This window comes from Notamacropus eugenii, chromosome 2 (genome assembly GCF_028372415.1).
Source record: "Notamacropus eugenii isolate mMacEug1 chromosome 2, mMacEug1.pri_v2, whole genome shotgun sequence".
NCBI lineage: Eukaryota > Metazoa > Chordata > Mammalia > Diprotodontia > Macropodidae > Notamacropus > Notamacropus eugenii.
The window spans coordinates 363,013,708-363,034,560 of NC_092873.1; the positions used below are offsets into that span (position 1 = coordinate 363,013,708).

The window sequence follows — 20,853 nt, forward strand, 5'->3', positions numbered from 1 at the left end:
ACTGAATTTATTGGCAGTATGGTCAAATAATTTTTCCTGTTGCAGTCTTTTCATCATCATTTCTGTGGCTGTGATCAGTTCTTTGACTTGGGATGAATAAAATGACCTTACAATTTTCTGATGACCATAGTTTGCACATAAGATGTTCTTGGTGAACTGCATAATTGACCACAACTGCATTACCAGGAGGATAATCAGTCAGTAAACATTTATTAAATGCCTATTATGTGATAATGAAGTGGAAGATTGCCACATGCTTCTTTTTGTGAGTTTAATCCGTGTTCCACTTGATAGCCCAATGACGAGTCCAGAGTATGTTTTGGACAGCCTCCAAGACAACATGCAGCTTTTGCTTCTAACTTATTTCCCTTTCTGAATTCTTTGTTCCCTATATTCAGCTACTGTATCTTATCTTATAGCCTAACAACATTTCAAAAAGCTTTTGCAGGGCCTGCTCATTATGTAGGACCTCTTCAGGTTTGATTACATTTGATTACATTTCTCCTTTCTGTCAGCTTCTGATACTTACATTGATTTATAATCTTTTGCTATGATATTCTCATTGCAGTAGCTAGCATTTTTATAATAATGTAAAATAGTAGTGTGAAACGAGGCATCCTTGCTTTATGCCTATTTGTATTGGGACTGTTTCTAATCTTTTTTCATTAAAAATATTACTTACTTTTAAGTTTTACATACATGGTTTTGTTTCTTCTAAAGAATAGTAGTTCCATGGCAGTTCCTTTCCTGTAACCTGAATAAATGTTACAGTTTATTATAAGCTGTTAAAAACATTTACTAAATTAGATGTTTTTGGTATTAGTAAAGTTCAAGACTTTAAATAAAACATCTTTAGTATATGTCCTTTCTTTTCATACCTTGTAAATCTCTTTTTCAATATGCTCATAATTATATCACCTAACTGGTTGCTGAACTAGAAGAACTACACTTGTTCAATCAATCAATAAATATTTATTAAGGCCAAGAAACTCTGGTAGGCAAGCAAGGGCTATCATACATTTAAAGAACAATTAATCATTATGCTACAAAAATTATTCTCAGGAATAGACAATAAGAGCGGGTGCCAAGATGATTGAGTAAAGACTTGTTAGAGATCTCCCCTGAAGCCCAGTCAAATACTTGTAAAAATGACTCTAAACAAATTCTCAGCTGCACATCCCATGGAATGACAGAGTGCAGCAAATCTCCAGCCTAAGACAGAAAATCTCCAGCCAAAGACAGCCTTGAAAGTTGACAGGAAATATCTGTCTCACTGAACTTTGAGCCTGCATAAAGAACCTGGGGGAATTTAGCTGCTGATTTGGATCTGAGACCTCAGTGATGGGCCTAGGGTGAGGAGGAGCACTGATGTGGTGGAGTTGAAGGCAGTTGTGGAGAGGGAATTCTATTTGCAGATCCTGGACAGAAAAGCTTGTGGTAGCTCCCAGACCATAGAGGGGTAAACTCCTCTCCCTTGATTGTGCCACGTTGGAGGAACTAAGAACTTACAGGTCCCTGGAGTATACCCTGTTCCTGACAAAGGACTCAAAAGTCAAGTAACTAGCTTGAAAAAAGCCCCAAAAAGGGGAAAAAATAAGACTATAGAATGTTACTTTCTTAGTGAACAGACATTTTCTTCCATCCTTTCAGATGAGGAAAAACAATGCATACCAATAGAAGAAGACATAAAAGTTTTCTGCATTCAAAACCTCCAAAATAACTATGCAATGGGCTCAGACCATGGCAGAGTTCACATAGGATTTTGAAAAATCATGTCCAAGAGGTGGAGAAAAAATTGGGAAGAGAAATGAAAGCAATGCAAGAAAATCATGAAAAGCGAGTCAACAGTTTGCTAAAGGAGACCCAAAAATGCTGAAGAAAATTATACCCTTAAAAATAGACTAACTCAAATGGCAAAAGAGATCCAAAAAGTCAATGAGGAGAAAGAAAAAGGAGAATTGGTCAAATGGAAAAGGAGGTTCAAAAGTTCACTGAAGAAAATAGTTCTTTAAAATTTAGAATGGAGCAGATGGAAGCTAATGACTTTATGAAAAACCAAAAAATTACAAAACAAAACCAAAAGAATGAAAAAATTGAAGACAGCATGAAATATCTCATTAGAAAAACAGCTGACCTGAAAAATAGATCCAGGAGAGACAATTTAAAAAGTATGGGACTATCTGAAAGCCATGATCAAAAAAGGAGCCTAGACATCACCTTTAAAGAAATTATCAAGGAAAGCTGCCATAGTGTTTTAGAATAGAGGGTAAAATAGATATTGAAAGAGTTAACCAATCACCTCCTGAAAGAGATCCCAAAAGGAAAACTCCTAGATATATCATAGAAAAATTTCAGAACTTCCATGTCACAGATAAAATATTGTAAGCATCCAGCAATGAACAATTTGATTATTGTAGAAACACAATCACGATAACACAAGATCTAGCAGCTTCTCCATTAAAGGACTGCATGAATTGGAAAATGATATTCCAGAGATCAGAGGAGCTAGGATTAAAATCAGGAATCACCTATCCAGCAGACTTGAGTATCACACTTTAAGGGACCAAATCTTCATTCAATGAAATAGAGAGCTTTCAAGCAATCTTTATGTAAAGACCACAGTGAATACAAAATTTGACTTTCAAACACAAGAATCAAGAGAGGCATGAAAAGGTTAATAGGAAAGAGAAATCATAAGGGACTTGTTAAAGTTGAACTGTTTCCATTCCTACATGGAAAAATCATATTTGTACCTCTTGAGACTTTTCTTATTATTAGGTTATTGGAGAGATTATATACATATAGACAGAGGGCACAAGATGAGTTGAATATGAAGGGATGATATTTAAAATAAATAAAATTAAGGGGTGAGTGAGGAATATACTGAAAGAAAGAGAAAGAGATAAGTAGAATGGAGTAAATTATCTCTTGCATGAAAGATGGAAGAAAAAGTTTTTTTTTTTTAATGAAAGGAAAGAGTGGGGAAGTGAGAGTGAAGGAGTAAATCTTACTGTTATCACATTTGTCTTAAGGAGGAAAAAAACAAGCACATTCAATTTGGTATGAAAGTCTCTCTTATGTTATAGGAAAGTAGGGGGGAAGAGAATAAGTGGAAGGTGGAGGGTATGGTAGAAGGGAGGGTGAATGGAAGGAGGTGGTAATTAGCAGTAAATGTGTTTGAGGAGGAACATGGTCAAAAGAAAGAATAGAGTAAATGTGGGGGGCAGGATAAGATGGAGGGAAATATAGTTAGCCAGGGAAATATAGTTAGCATTTCACATAATGACAATTATGTTTCTCATGACTACACATGTAAACCTATATGGAATTGCTTCCCTTCTCAGTGAGGATGGGTGGGGAGGGATGAAGAAAGAGAATTTGGAACTCAAAGCTTTAAAAATGGATGTTAAAAATTGTTTTGACATGCAAATGAGAAATGCAACATACAGGCAATGGAATATGGGAATCTATCTTGCCCTACATGAAAATAGAGAAGAAAAGGAAGAGGTGTGATAGAAGGGAGGGCAGATTGGGGAAAGGGGTAATCAGAATGAATGATCTCTTGGGGTGAGTAGAGGGGAGAGATGGGGAGAAAACTTGAAAATCAAAATTTTGTGGTGGTGAAGGTTGAAAACTAAAAATAAATAGTCTTTTTAAAAGAGTAGATAAAAGGAATATTAGTAAATACCCTTTACAAAATCAATATTATTATTTTATCAAATCCAGGGAAAGCAAAACATACAGAAAATAATTATATATAATGCTCATTAATAAATATTGTTCCAAAAGTTTTAATGTTATTCTTTTAAAAAAATTCACAAAAATCTATTCAGAAAACAATTCCTATTGATTTTATTTGGCTCATATCAGGTATCTAAGGATTATCCAATGTTAGGAAACAATTAGCAAAATTCATCATATAATCAACATATATAAACAAAGTATATTACTCTTTCACATTTCAAGTGATGTGATTTCTTTGAGGCATGGAGAAACACATCTAGAATCACATCTTCTAACCTGGGGGCATTCAAGAGAACACCAACCAAAAGTTCTCTCTCTCTCTCTCTCTCTCTCTCTCTCTCTCTCTCTCTCTCTCTCTCTCTCTCTCTCTCTCTGTGTGTGTGTGTGTGTGTGTCTCTATCTCTGTTCTCTGTTTCTCTGTCTCTCTCTGTCTCTCTCTCTGTCTCTCTCAAACAGATGTAGTGTTCAATTCTTCTGTATCAACAATCAAGTAGAGGACTCTTATTGATGACTCATATAAGACGAAGCTGGCCTGAGTTTCTATGTGGTGCACTAGAATGAAATACAGAATATCTGTGAATATTTTGGAGAGTGGGATATTAAAGCAATCTGGTACAATGATAAAAAGTCCTTTCTCTTATATACTCTCAATTTGTCTTGTTCTTTCTCCTTTCACACCATATGGGTCAGACAAGCTCTGTGGACCCTTTTGATACTACCAAAGAATCCTTGTAGAGATCATTGTAGTCATACCTCATTTCTTTAATATACAAAAAGTAAAACTTCATCTTAATTAGTAAACATTTATGTTCTTCCCCCTTCCCTTTACTGATTGACAAGAAAAAAATCTTTTGTATCAAATATACATAGTCAATCCAAATAAATTGTCACATTCATTATATCCAAAACTCTGTGTCTCATCCTGTAATTTAAATCCATTACCCAACTATCAGGAAGTAGGTAACATTCTTCATCATCCATCCTCATGATGGATGCTCATTGAATTCATCTAAGTTCCTAATTTTTTCCAAGTTGTCTTTATAAAAATATTTTTAGAGTATCAATTGTTCTCCTGGTTCTCTTCACTTTACCTTATGTCAGTTCAACAAATCTTTAGCACTGGGCTAACTCCTAAAGTAAGTATCTATAATTGTGGCTACAGTGAGAGAGTATGTCCTCATTTAGAGGAGATTAAAAGAGAATATGAGAGGGGTGGAAGTTTCAAAAATAAAGATCTGGTGAGGTGTTTTTTTTTTCCTTTAAGTATTATGTCATGATGAATTTCTTTCAGTTTTCCTCTTTTTGGTCAGTTAGACTTGCCCCATTTGGGAAGTAGATATTTTCTGTCTTAACTAGAGGTATTGGAGGGAAAGCTATTCCCTAACCTTTCAGTCATCCTGTGACTTTTCTCAAGATTTTCTACTTTTTAACCTTCTATTAGCAGATCCTTTTTGCCATGGCTATTTACCTTTCCAGTGGGTGGAACCATTAAGAGCTATTACATTGAGAAAGAAAAGGATGATTTCCAGGGAGGTCAGTTAAGATGAGAAAAATAGGCACTAGTGAACTGGTTTGGTGACTTTTTGTTCTGAGGCATGTGATATTTCCTTCTTTCCTGGGACCTCATGGGCCTAAATTATCAACAAAAATGGTAAGAAACTTGCACTTGAACTCTGATGAGATGACTTCTCCACCTTATTCACACACTCAAATAAGGACAATTATAAAAACCAAATAGTGAAATGCTTAGTTTGCTTTTGGTACTTTTCTCTTCCTTTTGCTTCCCCATTCACTTTCCCAACTCAATACTTGTGGCAGCTAAACTGGGCACCCAGCATCTGAATTTTCTTGTACTATGTTGCTAATCTTATGGCTGTCCCTAATAATCAAGGTTTCTTTCTGCTTTTTTATCTGCCATTGATTTTTAGTAGTGACATTCTTGAGACTATACTTTTTATTCTGAGGGAGCTAGGTTGTTGTTTGTCCTTCATTCTCAAAGAGGATCAATGATATCTGGAAGATGAAGTCTTGACTTGCAAGTGAATTGGATTTAAGTGGAATAATGAAGAGAGGGCTGGTATCAGAATCAAAGTGAGCTTGAATCCTATCACAGACACTTTCTAAAGCTGTAACCTGGAACAAGTCACTCAACCTCTCTCATATTCAGTTTTCCTCATCTATAAAACAGACATCAATGCATACATCTATCTCATAGGATTGTTGTAAGGATCAGAAAAAATGGAGATAAAACATGCAAAATGCCTCAGAAAACTTAAAGTTATAAGTAAATGTGAGTTGTTGTTATTACTTTCTAAGATATTGTAATAACTCATAATCCCCTAACCCCAGTCTCTTGAAATTACCATGGAAATTTAAAACATAAGAAGATTGTGGAGAATGAATCCTACTCAGACTTTCCAAGTGTATGTGGGTGGTGGTGGTGGTGGGTGTGAAAGATTAAGGCCTGCCAGGGTAAGTCAGTGAAGAAGATATTTTGGCAAAGCAAGGCCTTTTGGTACATCTCAAGTTCATTCATTCAAAAGATTTTTTTGAGCATATATCACTTGCTAACCACTGTGTAATAGGAACAAGTGGCTGTTCTACCTATGAAAAACAATGAACTTATACTCCAGAATTCTCAAATTATTTTAATTCACCTTGATTTATACATTCATATATGCATATCTATATCTATTTTTAAACTGTTTTTAAAAGGGGTAAAAAAGTCAAAGTTTGGGTATTGCAACCCTAAAAAGAATAGAAACACTGACTAACATGCATTGTGTTCAATAAGACCCATGATTTTGCCTAGTTTTATAAGAATAAGACACTGTGAGTCAGGAAGAAAAGAGTCAGAAAATCCAACCTACTTGGTTTTAAAGATAATTGAATAACTATCAAAATTTAGCTACTATTTTGTGAGATGACAATATGCAGCACTATAGTTATATGCAAATTGCTTTATTTTCTAGAATCATCAAAGTATTAGGATTGGGAGGAAACTTTGAAATTACCTAGCACAACATTATCATTTTACAGATGAGTAAATGGAGACACTGAGAAGTGAAACTCCTTGCCTAAGGTTACATAATGAGTTGGTGGTAGAATTTTGACTCATTTAGAATTTTCTTTCTCCCATTTTCTTATAGTATAATTTAACCCTTTAAGTCTTCTGTTCATTCTCTCCCTCCCTCCCTCTCTCTCTCTCTCTCTCTCTCTGTCTCTCTCTCTGTCTCTCTCTCTCTGTCTCTCTCTCTCTCTTTCTCTGTCTCTGTCTCTGTCTCTCTCTCTGTTCGCTTGTTGATACAAAGCTAAAGATACATAATACATGTTCTCAACTCTGAAACTCTTTACTGCATCTGATTCAGTTTGGGATGTCTGAGCTACTTATAATTATGAAAATGTAGTTCAAGTCCACATCTGGCAGATTCTCTACCAGTAGACCATGCTGGAGGGAACTAGGTGGCACAGTAGATAGAGCACTGGGCCTGGAGTTAAAAAGGCTCATCTTCTTGAATTCAAATCTAGCTTCAGACACTTACTAATTGTGTGATCCTGGACAAGTCACTTAATCCTCTTTACATAAGTTTTCTCATCTATAAAATAAGTTAAAGAAGGAAACAGCAAACCTCTCCAGTATCTTGGCCAAGAAAAATCCAAATGGGATCATGAAGAGTCAGATACAATTGAAATGACTGAATGACAATAAGACCAGAAACCTCAGACCAGAAACCTAAATCAAATGTCAAAAAAATTAGGACACAATAACACTCCCTGCCAAAAAATAAATATCTAACATTAGAATTACTTCTACCCTCTAACCTCATTCTGATACACTAAGGGATATCATCTTCCAGAGATATCTATATGAATGGGGAAAGGAGGAAGCAACATGTTCTGTAACATCAGAAAGGATTGTAGTATGGCTAGAATACTTCTCAGAGCTCTTCCTCTAGGTAGTCATCTGTCTTTCTCAATTCTGTCTTTTCCAGATCTCTTGCTATCACCTGGGAGCTGGTCTTGGTGCTATTGCTCTAACAGATTCTTTGATTTGATGAAGTTCTGTCTTGTTGTTGCTCCCACTTTTCTATTGACCTGATACTACCCTTTGTTAAAAGATATCCTTTTTCCTATCATATCTTGTTATAGGTGCTTCTTTTTTCTTAAGAGACTATTCTAATCCCTTTGTGATATCATCCTAGGCATACACATTTTGGGACTAATTAACAGACTTTATTCCTCTTTCTTTAGTCAAACCTGGAGTATACTTGGCTAAAACCCCCAAAGGTACTTCCTCAAGCTTACAATCTAGGGGATGATTAGCAAAAAAGACAAGACCAGCTTAAGAACACAATTTAGGGAGAATTTTCTTTGCTTTTTGCTTTTAATGAACTCGGTTCCTCTTGCTGGCATTCTCATAATGGAGAAAAGACATTCAGTTACTAAGGCTGGAGAGAACAATCCAGGTCATTTTATAAAGAAAAAAAAAAGTCAAGAAGATTGTTTTTACCCAGGTTCATGTTGCTGTTTCATAGGTAGAGTGGCAGCTTTTCTAAAAGAGCTACAAAAAACCTTGTGGTATTGAATGGACATTTGTAACAGAGATAGAGCTATAGCCAAAGACTACAGCTGAAACCAGAATCTGAAAGCACAGAGAAACTCCTTAGTTCTGGGCCCCTTGTGACATGTCTAATAAAGAGGATACTATGCATCAAACAGAGGATTATCTTGCAGATCAATGACAGTAAAGTGTATATATGCCTAGCAAAGCAAAGATTTAAGCACATCTACTTGGACTCCAAATGTCACATACTTTCCAAGGAACCATGCTGCCTTTCTGGCAGAGTTTACAGACAGAGTGGAGACTGATAATGAGAAGGCCCAGCAAGAGCAACACTGTGACATAACAGTGTCACAAGGGCCCTGAAGAATTGAAGGCATGAGTTGCCCCCTCCCTACCCCATACACGTGCTTTGGACTTATATATTGCATGCGTTTTCTCTCTGTACATGCCCCCTCTTTAAACTACATATATATTCCCATGTATGTATGTATATATACATACAACATGCAAACATTTATGCACAGACAAACTATATACAAGGTACATGGGACAAAACAGAGGGAAGGCACCAATACTAAGGGAAATCAGGAAAGCTTTCTTCTAGAAGGAGGGATTTTGGTTGGAACTTGAGCAAAGTCAAGGAAGTCAGGAGATAGAGCTGAAAAAGGTAAGTAGAAAAGAATTTTAGGCATGGGGAATAGCTGGGGAATATTGAAAATGTCCAGAACTGGGAGATGGAGTATCTTGTGAAAGGAATAACAATTATGGAAGTGTCACTGAATCATCAAGTATGTGGAGATGACAAAAGTATAAACAAACTATAAATAAGGTGACAGGTTATGAAGGTTTTTAAAGGCAAGGGATTTATTCTTGGAAGTGATGGGGAGTCAAATAGCAGGTAATTGCAATATGCTAGGCATGAAGTGATAAGGCTCCCTAAGTGATGGCAGTCCCAGAGGAGAGAAGGCTCATGGGAAAGATGTTATAAAAACTGAAACAATATTACTTGATAACTGATTAGATAAAAGAGAAAATGACAGAATGAGGAGTCAAGGTTGACAACTAATTCTGAACCTGGGGATTGGGAAGATGGTGGTATTCTCAACAGTAATAAGTAATTAAGTAAATATGGAGGTTAGCAGAGAAGCTGTGGCTGAATAAGTAGATTTGAGAATCATGACCATCAAGATGATTATTTAATTCAGGGAAGTCGATGAGATCACCAAATAAAATAGCACAGTAGAGGGGGAGAAAAGGAAAGAGCCCAGGAGAGAGCTCTGGGGGACATCAACAACAAGCAGGACAAAGATGAATATTCGACAAAGGAAAATGAGAAGGAAAAAGTGGCTAGATAGGTACGAATAGAACAAGGAGAGTGTAGTGTCATGGATAACTAGAGAGAAGAGAACATTGAGATGATGAGGGTGATTGAGCACGTAAAAAATTTTGGAAAAGTCAAGAAAGGTGAAGATTAAGAAAAGGACATTAGATTAGGCAATTAAGAGATAATTGTTACTTCCAAGAAAGTTTCAGTTCAATGATGGACTTAGGAGTTAGACTACAAAGAGTAAAGAATATAGTAAAAATGGGAAGCATCTATTATAGATGACCTTTTTTCAAGGTGTATAGCCACAGAAGGAAGAAGATGTTTGGCATGATGGCTAGAAGGAATGGATAGATTAAGTGAGGAATTTTTTGAGAGTAGAGAACATATAGACATGTTTATGGGCAGCAGGGGAGCATTTAATAGAGGCAGAGAGATTAAAGATAGGTGAGAGGGTGAGAATGATAGAGGGGACAATCTGATGGAGGAGACAGAATGGAATACAGCTCCTTGTACATGTAGAGGGTTTTGTCTTAGCAACAATAGGGAAAACTTCTTCATATGAAATCAGGGTGAAGGAGAAGATAGTGGCAAAAGGTATCTGAGTGATGTGAGATGAGGAGAGGAAAAGAAGGAGCTCTTGGTCAAAGGCCTCAATTTTTTCAGTGAAATATGAGGTAAAATTCTCAAATGAGAATGTTTGGAAGGGGGAGTTAGGGGAGGATTGAAGAGGAAAGAGAAAAGGTTTATAAATCCACTGTGGTGAGTGGATAATGATTTGATTAAGAAAGTATAAAAGGATTCCCTTGCTCTAGTGAGCACCCAGTTGAGATGGCATAATATACATTTGCAAATGACACAGTCAGGATGGTTTTATGATTTTCCTCTCAATTCATTCAGCAGTTATGAGTAGCAGTAAAGGGGTTAGATGATGGGAGTACCACAAGGTTAAATTTGGCAGGACAGATAACCAATTGAATACTGGGGAAGAGTGTGTCCTAGGTTTATGGAAGAAATATTTGATTGTTTCTTTTATTACTATGCCATTTCATCAAATGCTTTTGATTTGAATTGTTTCTTCTGGCTGACCATTAAAGGAAAACACTTTAGTTGGTGCTTGTGAACCCTTAACTAATGAGTATTAGTAGAGGGGGAACTGAAACGGCTGTCTCTGGGTGACCTGCCCTGTGAGTTGTGGTGTGCACAAGTAAAACATGTATATGGGGAAAAGAATCACTTTTCCTGGTTATTTATTTTACTATCCTGAACAGATTAAAGGTGTTTATAATTGATTTGTTATTGCTGATTTATTGATGTGAAATGTTTTGATTAAGCCCAGAGAAGTCAGTAATTCAAAAGATTTGGAAGGAGGGATTCACTGCTGCTGGTGGAATGAACAGAAGTTCTCTCATCTTTGGGAAAAATGTATATGTGGGAAGAAGACAGAAAGAACTGGCATGTGAAAGTTGTTTCTGTGGTAGAGAGATATGAATAAAAGGAACTACAAATAGTAGGTGATATTTGATGCCTTGTTTTGTCTAATGACAATATTTTTCCTTTGACCTGGAAGGATTGGATCTTGACTCATTTTATCTAACACTGATGCAGCACTAAAAGGTTTGCAAAGCACTTTAGTTATAATAATCAGACTATCATAATAATCTTCTGAATTAGGCATTATTAATATATCTCCATTTGACAAAAAGGGAAACTGATGACTAGAACCAGTAACCACACTCTGCCACAGTCCTGGTATTCTATATCTCCACCTTCTAGTGACCCAACACAAGTGTTGTCCTCAGTCTTATTTATTCCTCCTTATCCTATGAGATGTGCAGAATTGTCTAAACTACAAGAAAAATCTTTAAGGCAGAGATCCAGGGCAGCAGCACTTTATTAAAGGTTCCATGGCCCCCTCTAACAAAGTGGACCTCAGCTCTTCCTCACTATCTGAGATGTCCCTGGTCCCCAGGACTTCTTTTTAAACTTGATTCGATTCTCAAATATGCAGATGCATGGCAAAATACAGAATTTCATTGGTTGAAAGACCTCTCTCTTGAGGGCCAAAAATTATGATGGGTAAGGCAACAGTCATTTCTGGTGACCAAGTGGTTATAAGATGGTCACTTGCTCATGCTGGGCAAGAGAGTGTAATCCAGAGTTACAGAAACTATTTGAGAGACTTTCTATAGAATCAAGGAATCCTAGCCAGGCTGGATTTGGACGTAGAATTTGAGTAAAACAAGATGGAGACATCTTTGTCAGAATTCTAGTGGTTGGATAAGTGAGCTTCATAACTAGTAAACATCAAATGAACAATTACATTAAACTTTGAGCTCTACTACAAAAGCATATTATAAGAACCTATCTTATCTAATTAATATCAAACCAATTAATACTGATAGGAATAGAGTATGAGTCTTAATGAATCATTTCTCACATTTGGCACATTTGCTTTCCTAAAGTTGAGATACTTTTGGTAGATGAAAAAACTGAGGTGCAGAGAGAAGTGAATTGTTCCAAGTAACACAGATATAGTAGGAGATCATTAAGTCATAGATATAGGATTGGAAAAGACCATAGAATCCAAACAATTCAAGAATTCTTAATCAGATATTAACATATCCTAAAGGGCAACTTGGATAGATATCAGGGAGTCTATGAATTTGGATGGAACAGCTGCAACAAAATAAGTAGATCTTTTCTTTTCTCTAATATTAATGGCATTGAAATTTTGAATTTTTTAATGTTTTTTAAAAAGCCTTTTCTTTGCTAAGATTGTCACAAATTTCTATAACACAAAAATGACTAAAGAACTCTCTTTTAGGCAGCATCCTAAGAACTCCATGGGTCCATGTGGGGTGATATTTGGACTCCATGGCTATTGTTTTGTTCCAACATAGTTCTTGCTTTCTGTTATCCTGAGCTCAGTGCTTCAAAAGTCAATGATATAGTGATTTGAAAAATAATTGTTCTTCAGAGTGCCACAAGAATGGTCTAGGCCTTAATTGTATAATGAGAACAAATAGAAGTGGCATTTTTTTCTTTTTTTGGAAAATGAAGAAATGTGGAAGGACAACAAGAAAGATAGATGGTTTTTTAATTGGTTGTCAGGAGAGAGGATAAGGAGGACAAGCAATCAACACATGCCATTTATATTCTGCAAATTCCTCTGGTGTATATACCAAACCGCAGCTAGAGTATGCGATGACAAGTTGATTCATCAGCTAGAGTAACTTTAGGTTAGGTAAAAAGAACTTCCACTTTGGTTCCTGGACATCTTTTCAAGGATTTATTTATCTGTTGTTAGTGGTCTAGCCAAGAACAGGAATTTGTAACAAAATCATTCAGTACATCTTCCTTTTCTTCCTTTTTGCTAATATGGGTTCCCACCATCTCTTTCTCCTCTGAGGAAAATTGTGTCATTATAACTAAAATGAGATAGGCTTGCTGCTCATGATTTCTCCTGGGTTTCTCAGCCCTTCTTCGGTAGGATTCTGCAAATGAGGATGGGAATAGTGTTACCTAAAACGGGAAGAATGGTATCCTGGGCTCACTTAACCAATATTTTCTTTGGAAGAGGTAGGAGGGAGGAAATAAATATTTACATTGAGGCTACTGTGTGCCTCTGTGTTAGGAGTATTTTACAAATATTATAGCATTTGATTCCCACAACCAGGTACATATTATTTTCCTCATTGAAGAGTTGAACTGAGGCAGACAAAGGCTAAACAACTTGCCCCAGATCACATAGCTTGTAAGTATCTGGACCAGATTTGAATTTAGCTCTTTCTGAATCAGTGGTCTATCCATTATAGCAGCAGCTGCCTTTGACTTATCAACCAAAATATGAGTGTTGTTTCTATGGGAACCATATCTTATGCCTGTCATTGTTCCATGGGGAAGGAAATAGTATGCAACATGTGTTGTAGAATTCTATTTGCCTAGTGTTAGTAACTCTGTAATAACCACTAGATCAGGCCTGCAAAACATACATTTGTTGGACCTCTCCCTCTGGCCACTTGCAGCACAAGGATTTCAGGGAGAACATCCTTTGTATGCAGAGGAAATCTTCTGGCATGCTACAAGCAGCCTGAGGGTTGTAAGTGACCTGTGAGTTGCAGGTTGTGCAGAACTGCTCTAGAACATAGGATTATAGACTTTGAGCTAGAAGAGAGGTTAGATTAAATCTGGTCCATTTGCTCCAACCTCACTTTATAGGAAAGAAACTAAGTCTCAAGTTGTTTATGTGACCTATCCAAGGTCACTGAAATAACTGTCAGATATGAAATTAGTGCTTATTTAGCCTCACTCTCTGTGTCTTCCTTCCTTTCTTCCTCCCCTTCCTATCTCCCTCTTCCTTCTTTTCCCTTTATGCCAACCATCTCCCGCTCCTATCTTTCTCATACCATCCCAGGGCAAACAAATGAGAAAAGATAGCCCCACAAGAAGTGACAGGGTTTTGTTCACAACATAATGAAAGAGAAATCTGTCTCTAGCAAATGCCAACATCGTTTCTTAGTCAGTATCAGCAATTCCATAGGCAAAGCATCTTCCTGCTGAGAGAAAGCTCCAGAGTGCAACTAGCAAATGTTTGTAGTTCCTTGCCCCCCATGTTTTCTACACTGCAGTCCCCAAACAAACCACCCTCCAAATAGCACGTCTGCATAAGTGCCAGAGGGAGCTTAAATGATGGTGTGTGCCTTTAGAGTCACTGTGGATTTTGAATGAAATAGCTTGTGCTAGATCATAAGGAAGGTTAGTGGTGCTCAAGCTTAAAGCAGCCTTGAGAACAAGGTTATTCTCTGAGATGACACAAATTTCTGGTAGCTCAAGCTCAAGCAAAGACAACATTTTTTTTTTCTATTCCAATTTGTCAGGTTTTTTTTTTATAATTAAATTTATTTATTTAACTTTTAACATTCATTTTCACAAAATTTCGGGTTACAAATTTTCTCCCCTTTTATCCCCTCCACCCCCAAACACGAAGCATTCTAATTGCCCCTATGACCAATCTGCTCTCTCTTCTATCATCCTTCTCTGCCCTTGTCTCCGTCTTCTCTTTTGTCCTGTAGGGCCAGATAGCTTTCTATACCCCTTTACCTGTATTTCTTATTTCCTAGTGGCAAGAACATTACTCGACAGTTGATCCTAACACTTTGAGTTCCAACTTCTTTACCTCTCTCCCTCTCCACCCCTTCCCTTTGGAAGGCAAGCAATTCAATATAGGCCAAATCTGTGTAGTTTTACAAATGACTTCCATAATAGTTGTGTTGTATAGGACTAACTATATTTCCCTCCATCCTATCCTATCCCCCATTACTTCTATTCTCCTTTGATCCTGTCCCTCCCCAAGAGTGTCGACCTCGAATTGCACTCTCTTCCCCATGCCCTCCCTTGTATCATCCCCCCCACCCTGCTTGTCCTCTTATCCCCCACTTTCCTGTATTGTGAGATAGATTTTCCTACCAAAATGAGTGTGCATTTTATTCTTTCCTTTAGTGGAATGTGATGAGAGTAGGCCTCATGTTTTTCTCTCACCTCCCCTCTTTGTCCCTCCACTAATGAGTCTTTTGCTTGCCTCTTTTATGAGAGATAATTTGCCCCATTCAATTTCTCCCTTTCTCCTCCCAATATATTTCTCTCTCACTGCTTGATTTCATTTTTTTTTAAGATATGATCCCATCCTCTTCAATTCACTCTGTGCACTCTGTCTCTATGTATGTGTGTGTGTGCACATGTGTGTGTGTGTAATCCCACCCAGTACCCAGATACTGAAATGTTTCAAGAGTTACAAATATTGTCTTTCCATGTAGAAATGTAAACAGTTCAACTTTAGTAAGTCCCTTATGACTTCTCTTTGCTGTTCACCTTTTCATGGTTCTCTTCATTCTTGTGTTTGAAAGTCAAATTTTCTTTTCAGCTCTGGTCTTTTCATCAAGAATGCTTGAAAATCCTCTATTTCATTGAAAGACCATTTTTTCCCCCTGACGTATTATACTCAGTTTTGCTGGGTAGGTGATTCTTGGTTTTAGTCCTAGCTCCTTTGACTTCTGGAATATCCTGTTCCATGCCCTTCGATCCCTTAATGTAGAAGCTGCTAGATCTTGTGTTATCCTGATTGTATTTCCACAATGCTTGAATTGTTTCTTTCTAGCTACTTGCAATATTTTCTCCTTGACCTGGGAACTCTGGAATTTGGCCACAATGTTCCTAGGAGTTTCTCTTTTTGGATCTCTTTCATGTGGTGTTCTGTGGATTCCTTGAATATTTATTTTGCCCTCTGGTTCTAGAATCTCAGGGCAGTTTTCCTTGATAATTTCATGAAAGATGATGTCTAGGCTCTTCTTTTGATCATGGCTTTCAGGTAGTCCCATAATTTTTAAATTGTCTCTCCTGGATCTATTTTCCAGGTCATTGATTTTCCAATGAGATATTTCACATTATCTTCCATTTTTCCATTCTTTTGGTTTTGTATTGTGATACCTTGCTTTCTCACAAAGTCCTTAGCCTCCATCTGTGCCATTCTAATTTTGAAAGAACTATTTTCTTCAGTGAGCTTTTGAATCTCCTTTTCCATTTGGCTAATTCTGCTTTTGAAAGCATTCTTCTCCTCATTGGCTTTTTGAACCTCTTTTGCCAATTGAGTTAGGCTAGTTTTCAAGGTGTTATTTTCTTCAACATTTTTTTGGGTCTCCTTTAGCAGGCAGCTGGTCTGCTGTTCATGCTTTGACTTCCTGTCTCTCATTTCTCTTCCCAGCTTTTCCTCTACTTCTCGAACTTGATTTTTAAAATTCTTTTTGAGCTCTTCCATGGCCTGAGCTCATTGGGTGGGCTGGGACACAGAAGCCTTAATTTCTGTGTCTTTCCCTGATGGTAAGCATTGTTCTTCCTCATCAGAAAGGAAGGGAGGACATGCCTGTTCACCAAGAAAGTAACCTTCTATAGTTTTATTTCTTTTCCCTTTTCTGGGCATTTTCCCAGCCAGTGACTTGACCTCTGAATATTCTCCTCACACCCACCTTGCCTCCTGATCCTCCCAGCCAGTGTTGGGGTCTGAGATTCAAATGCTGCTTCCAGCCTTAGGGCTTTTGGCGGGGGCAGGGCTGCTATTCAGTGTGAGATTAAGTTCAGGTGGTCAGGTTGGGGCAGGGCCGCCTCTCAGGCTCAGTTCCCTCAGGGGGTTTATGCACAGAACTTCCCCAATGGATCCAGGCTCCCGCTTGCTTGGGGATCCCCTGCCTGTAGCCGCCTCTCAGCTTCTATCTCCCGGGGGGGCCTGAATTATGGGGGCACCACACTTCCCTCTAGACCTGCCAAAGAGACTCTCTCACAGACCCCCGTCACCTGTGGGTGGAGGGGCTTTTGCGGCCACTGGAGATCCCGTCCCTGAAGCCCACTCGAATCTTTTCCTCTCGGTGTCACAGCCACAGCAGGTCTGGGCTGGGCTCCGCATCTGCAGCGCGACGGACCTTTTGCGAGAGGTTTGCAGGTCCCTCTGTAGGTGGAGGGACCCGCGTGTCCGCTGGAGATCCCTTCCCTGAAGCCCGCTCTGATCTTTTCCTCTTGGTGCCGCGGCCGGCAGGGCTGCACTCAGCTCCCAGTCCCGGCACCCAGTCTGCAGCACGAAGGACCCCCCGCGAGAGGTTTGCAGGTCTCTCTGGAACAAAAATCTCCCTCACTCCAATGTTCCGTGGCCTCTGGGTGCAGAATTCGCCGTGAGTTACTTCCCTATAGCCGTTCTATGGGTTGTGGGTTCGGAGCTATGTGTATGTGCATCTTTCTACTCCGCCATCTTGGCTCCGGTAGGTCCAATTTGTCAGTTTTTATAGCATTTTATTTTTTTCTCAATTATACATCAAAATAATTTTTAGTATTTACTTTTATAAGATTTTGAATTCCAAATTTTTCTCCTTCCCCTCTCCTCTTCACAAAATAGTAGGCGATTTGATATATTGTACATACACTATCATGTAAAACACATAGCCATATTAATCACAGTTGTAAAAGAACAGATTAAAAGAAAAAAAACATGAAAAGAATAAAGTAAAAAAAAGTATGCTTCAATTTGCATTCAGAGTCCATCAGTTCTTTGTCTGGAGGTGGATAGAATTTTCCTTTATGAGTTGTTTGTACTTGTCTTGGATCATAGCATTGTTGAGAAGAGCTGAGCCATTCTTACTTGATCATGATACAGTGTTGCTAATGCTGTGTATAATGTTTTCTTGCTTCTGTTCATTTCACTTTGCATCGGTTTGTACAAGTCTTTCCAAGTTGTTTCTGAAATCTGCTTGCTCATCATTTCTTATTACATAGTGGTATTCCATTGCCTCCACATACCAAAACTTGTTCAGTTATTACCCAATTGATAGGTATCTCCTCAGTTTCTAGTATTTTGTCACCACCAAAAGGGCTGCTATAAACATTTTTGCACATGTAGGTCCTTTCCCATTTTTTATCTCTTTAGGATTTAGACCTGGTTGTGGCATTGCTGTATCAAAAGGTATATGCAATTTGGATACCCTTTGGGCAGAGTTCCAAATTGTGCTTCAAAATGGTTGGATCAGTTCACAACTTTACCAACACTGAATCAGTGTCCCCATATCCCCACATCTCCAACACTTGCCATTTTCCTTTTTTGTTATATTAGCCAATCTGGTAGGTGTGAGGTGGTACCTCAAGAGTTTGTTTTTTTTTTAATTTGCATTTCTCTAATCAAAAGTGATTTAGAGCACTTCTTCATATGCGTAGGGGTAGATTTTATTTCTTCATCTGGTAATTACCTGTTCATATCCTTTGACCATTTGTCAATTGGAGAATAGCTTATATTCTAGGGAAAAATAGTTTTACCAGTATTTATAATTTATTTTTCCCAAATGCATACAGGGACCAATCATACCTTGTTTTTGTCACATTCTGTTATTCAGCAGCACCTAATTTGCTATAAACAAATACTGGGCACTAGGTGGAACCTAGGGTTTACTTTTAGCGATGGGAAGCCCATGGAATAGGGGACAGCATTCCACTTGTTTAAGAAAATTGAGTTATTAGAATTCTATGCCAGAAAGAATGACTGGAATGAGCCTCTGTTATTTATTATGCCAATTGCTGTCTGAAATGTAGACAGAGGCATACTGCCATAATCCATGCTGGATCTCTGATTTTGGGGTGTGCTCTAAATAGCTCTTCCTGAAGGGTTGCCTCATTCATGTCCCCCTTTAATCCACCCATAAGTAACAGGGCAGCCCCAGCTTTGCAGGTTTTTTCTTTAAGAAATTGTGCTGTCCAGCCAATCTTCAAGTTCTTCCTCAGTAACATTTTTGGATGTACATGGTGGTTGCTCATATTCCAGACTCTTTTCTTCAGTCACACAGAGTTTTTCAGGAACATTTCCTCTTGGACTATCTTCCCTTTTTTTTTTGGTTTTTGGATCTTGATACGTCTGAGCTCTTGGAGCGTTATCTTCCTCTTTTACTGGAGCATCTAAATTTAACAGCAGATCAAGTTCTTCATCTAGGTGGCTGACAGTTTGCTGCCGTGGTGAAGTGATTTTCTGAAAACCTTCTAAAGAACGTGGCCTAGGTCCATTTTTACCCATGGGCATTGGACGGTTGGCAGCATCAGAGATCACATCAGAACCTGGTCCCAAGGGCCATCTCATCTGCATACTCACTCCCTTGCCATCTTCCATTTTCTTTGATTTCATCTGGGGAAACTACAGAGAAGCTGTAGCCTTGGCCAACTCAGCAACTACATTCATCCAGAATGACAGAGGCCGTTCTTGAAGGGCTTGGACCAATGACTCACAGTCGACATAAAGGGCTGAAATTTGTTTAGGAGATGAAGCTTCAGTATCCCATTTCTTTTCCTCTGCAAAATAAAACTGTGGGAAGGAGTCACCTGCAGAGTTAAGTAGGACACTGAAATCAGTCCCCTTTGTGATTCTGCACTTTCATTTTCTGCCTCTTTCTCAAAACCTTGATATCCATCCCAGTTAGAGACACTCTTTCTCCTGGAATAATTTCCCTATTCATTGTTCTCTTCTTCATAAGTTTCAGCATTATCACCTTCTACCAGCTCGCTGGGCCCCGCCACCACTGCCTCTCCTGCCTCCTGGGTACTGTGACCACCTCGGGCTTGGCCTCAGTTTCAATGTCAGCCACCTTCAACCCTGCCACTGCCACCTCCATTGCTGCCACCTGTTCCAGCTGGCCCAGACTCAGGCCCCTGACCTGGCTGGTCCTGGTCCCTCTCTGGCCGCCACTGCCCCTGGCCTCCCTGGGCCACGTTCTGCCTGCATCTTCCCTTTTGCTGCAGCCCAGGCTTGGGGAGAGAATAGTTTATATTCCCATAAATTCTTATAAAGTTCTCTACATATTTGACAAATGAGTCCTTTATCAGAGATACTTGCTGTAAAGATCATTTCCCAGCCTTCTGCTTCCTTTCTAATTTTGGTTGCATTGGTTTTGTTTTTAAAATAACTTTCTAATATAATCAAAATGATCTGTTTTGCAATTTGCAAATTTATCTCTCATTTGGTCATGAAGCTGAAATTCAATTAACTTCACTTTTAAGAATTTAGATGCTATTCCACTTGTTGCATATATGTTTAGTATTGATATCACTTCATTGTCCGTGGTACTTTATAGGAAGATGTAGTTTCCTTCCTTATCTCTTTTAATTAGGTCTATGTTTGCTTGTGCTTTGTCTGAGATAAGGGTTGCTACCCCTGCTTTTTTCTTTTTTTACTTCAGTTGAAGCATATTTGATTCTGCTACAGTCCCTTACCTTTGTTCTCTCTCTCTGCATCAAGTATGTTTCTTGTAAACAACATAATGTGAGATTCTAGTTTTTGATTCACTCTGCTATCCATTTCCATTTTGTGAGAGGGTTCATTTTATTCACATTCACAGTTTAATTACTAAATATGTATTCATCCCATTTTTCTTCCTGTTTCTCTTCTTTCATTTTTTCCCTCCTCACCAATATTTTGCTTCTGTTTACTACTTCCCCTGATCTGGCCTCCCTTTTGTCATCTATCCCTCCACACCCTCTTTGCTTAACCTCATCCACTCCTACTTCCCTGTCAGGCAAGATCAATTTCTATTTTCAACTGATTGTTGAACCAACACTGATAAGAGTAAAGTTTAAGTGATGCCCATAAATCACCTTCCAATATTCTCCTCCATTCTCCTTTCCTACCTCTTCATGCAAAATAATT

The 20,853-nt window shown here is 38.2% G+C and overlaps 1 pseudogene; it reads right to left on the reverse strand.

Moving 5' to 3' along the window:
• Positions 1-18,900: 18,900 nt before the first annotated feature.
• LOC140524033 (cell death regulator Aven pseudogene) lies at positions 18,901-19,932 on the reverse strand (annotated as a pseudogene).
• Positions 19,933-20,853: the final 921 nt, after the last annotated feature.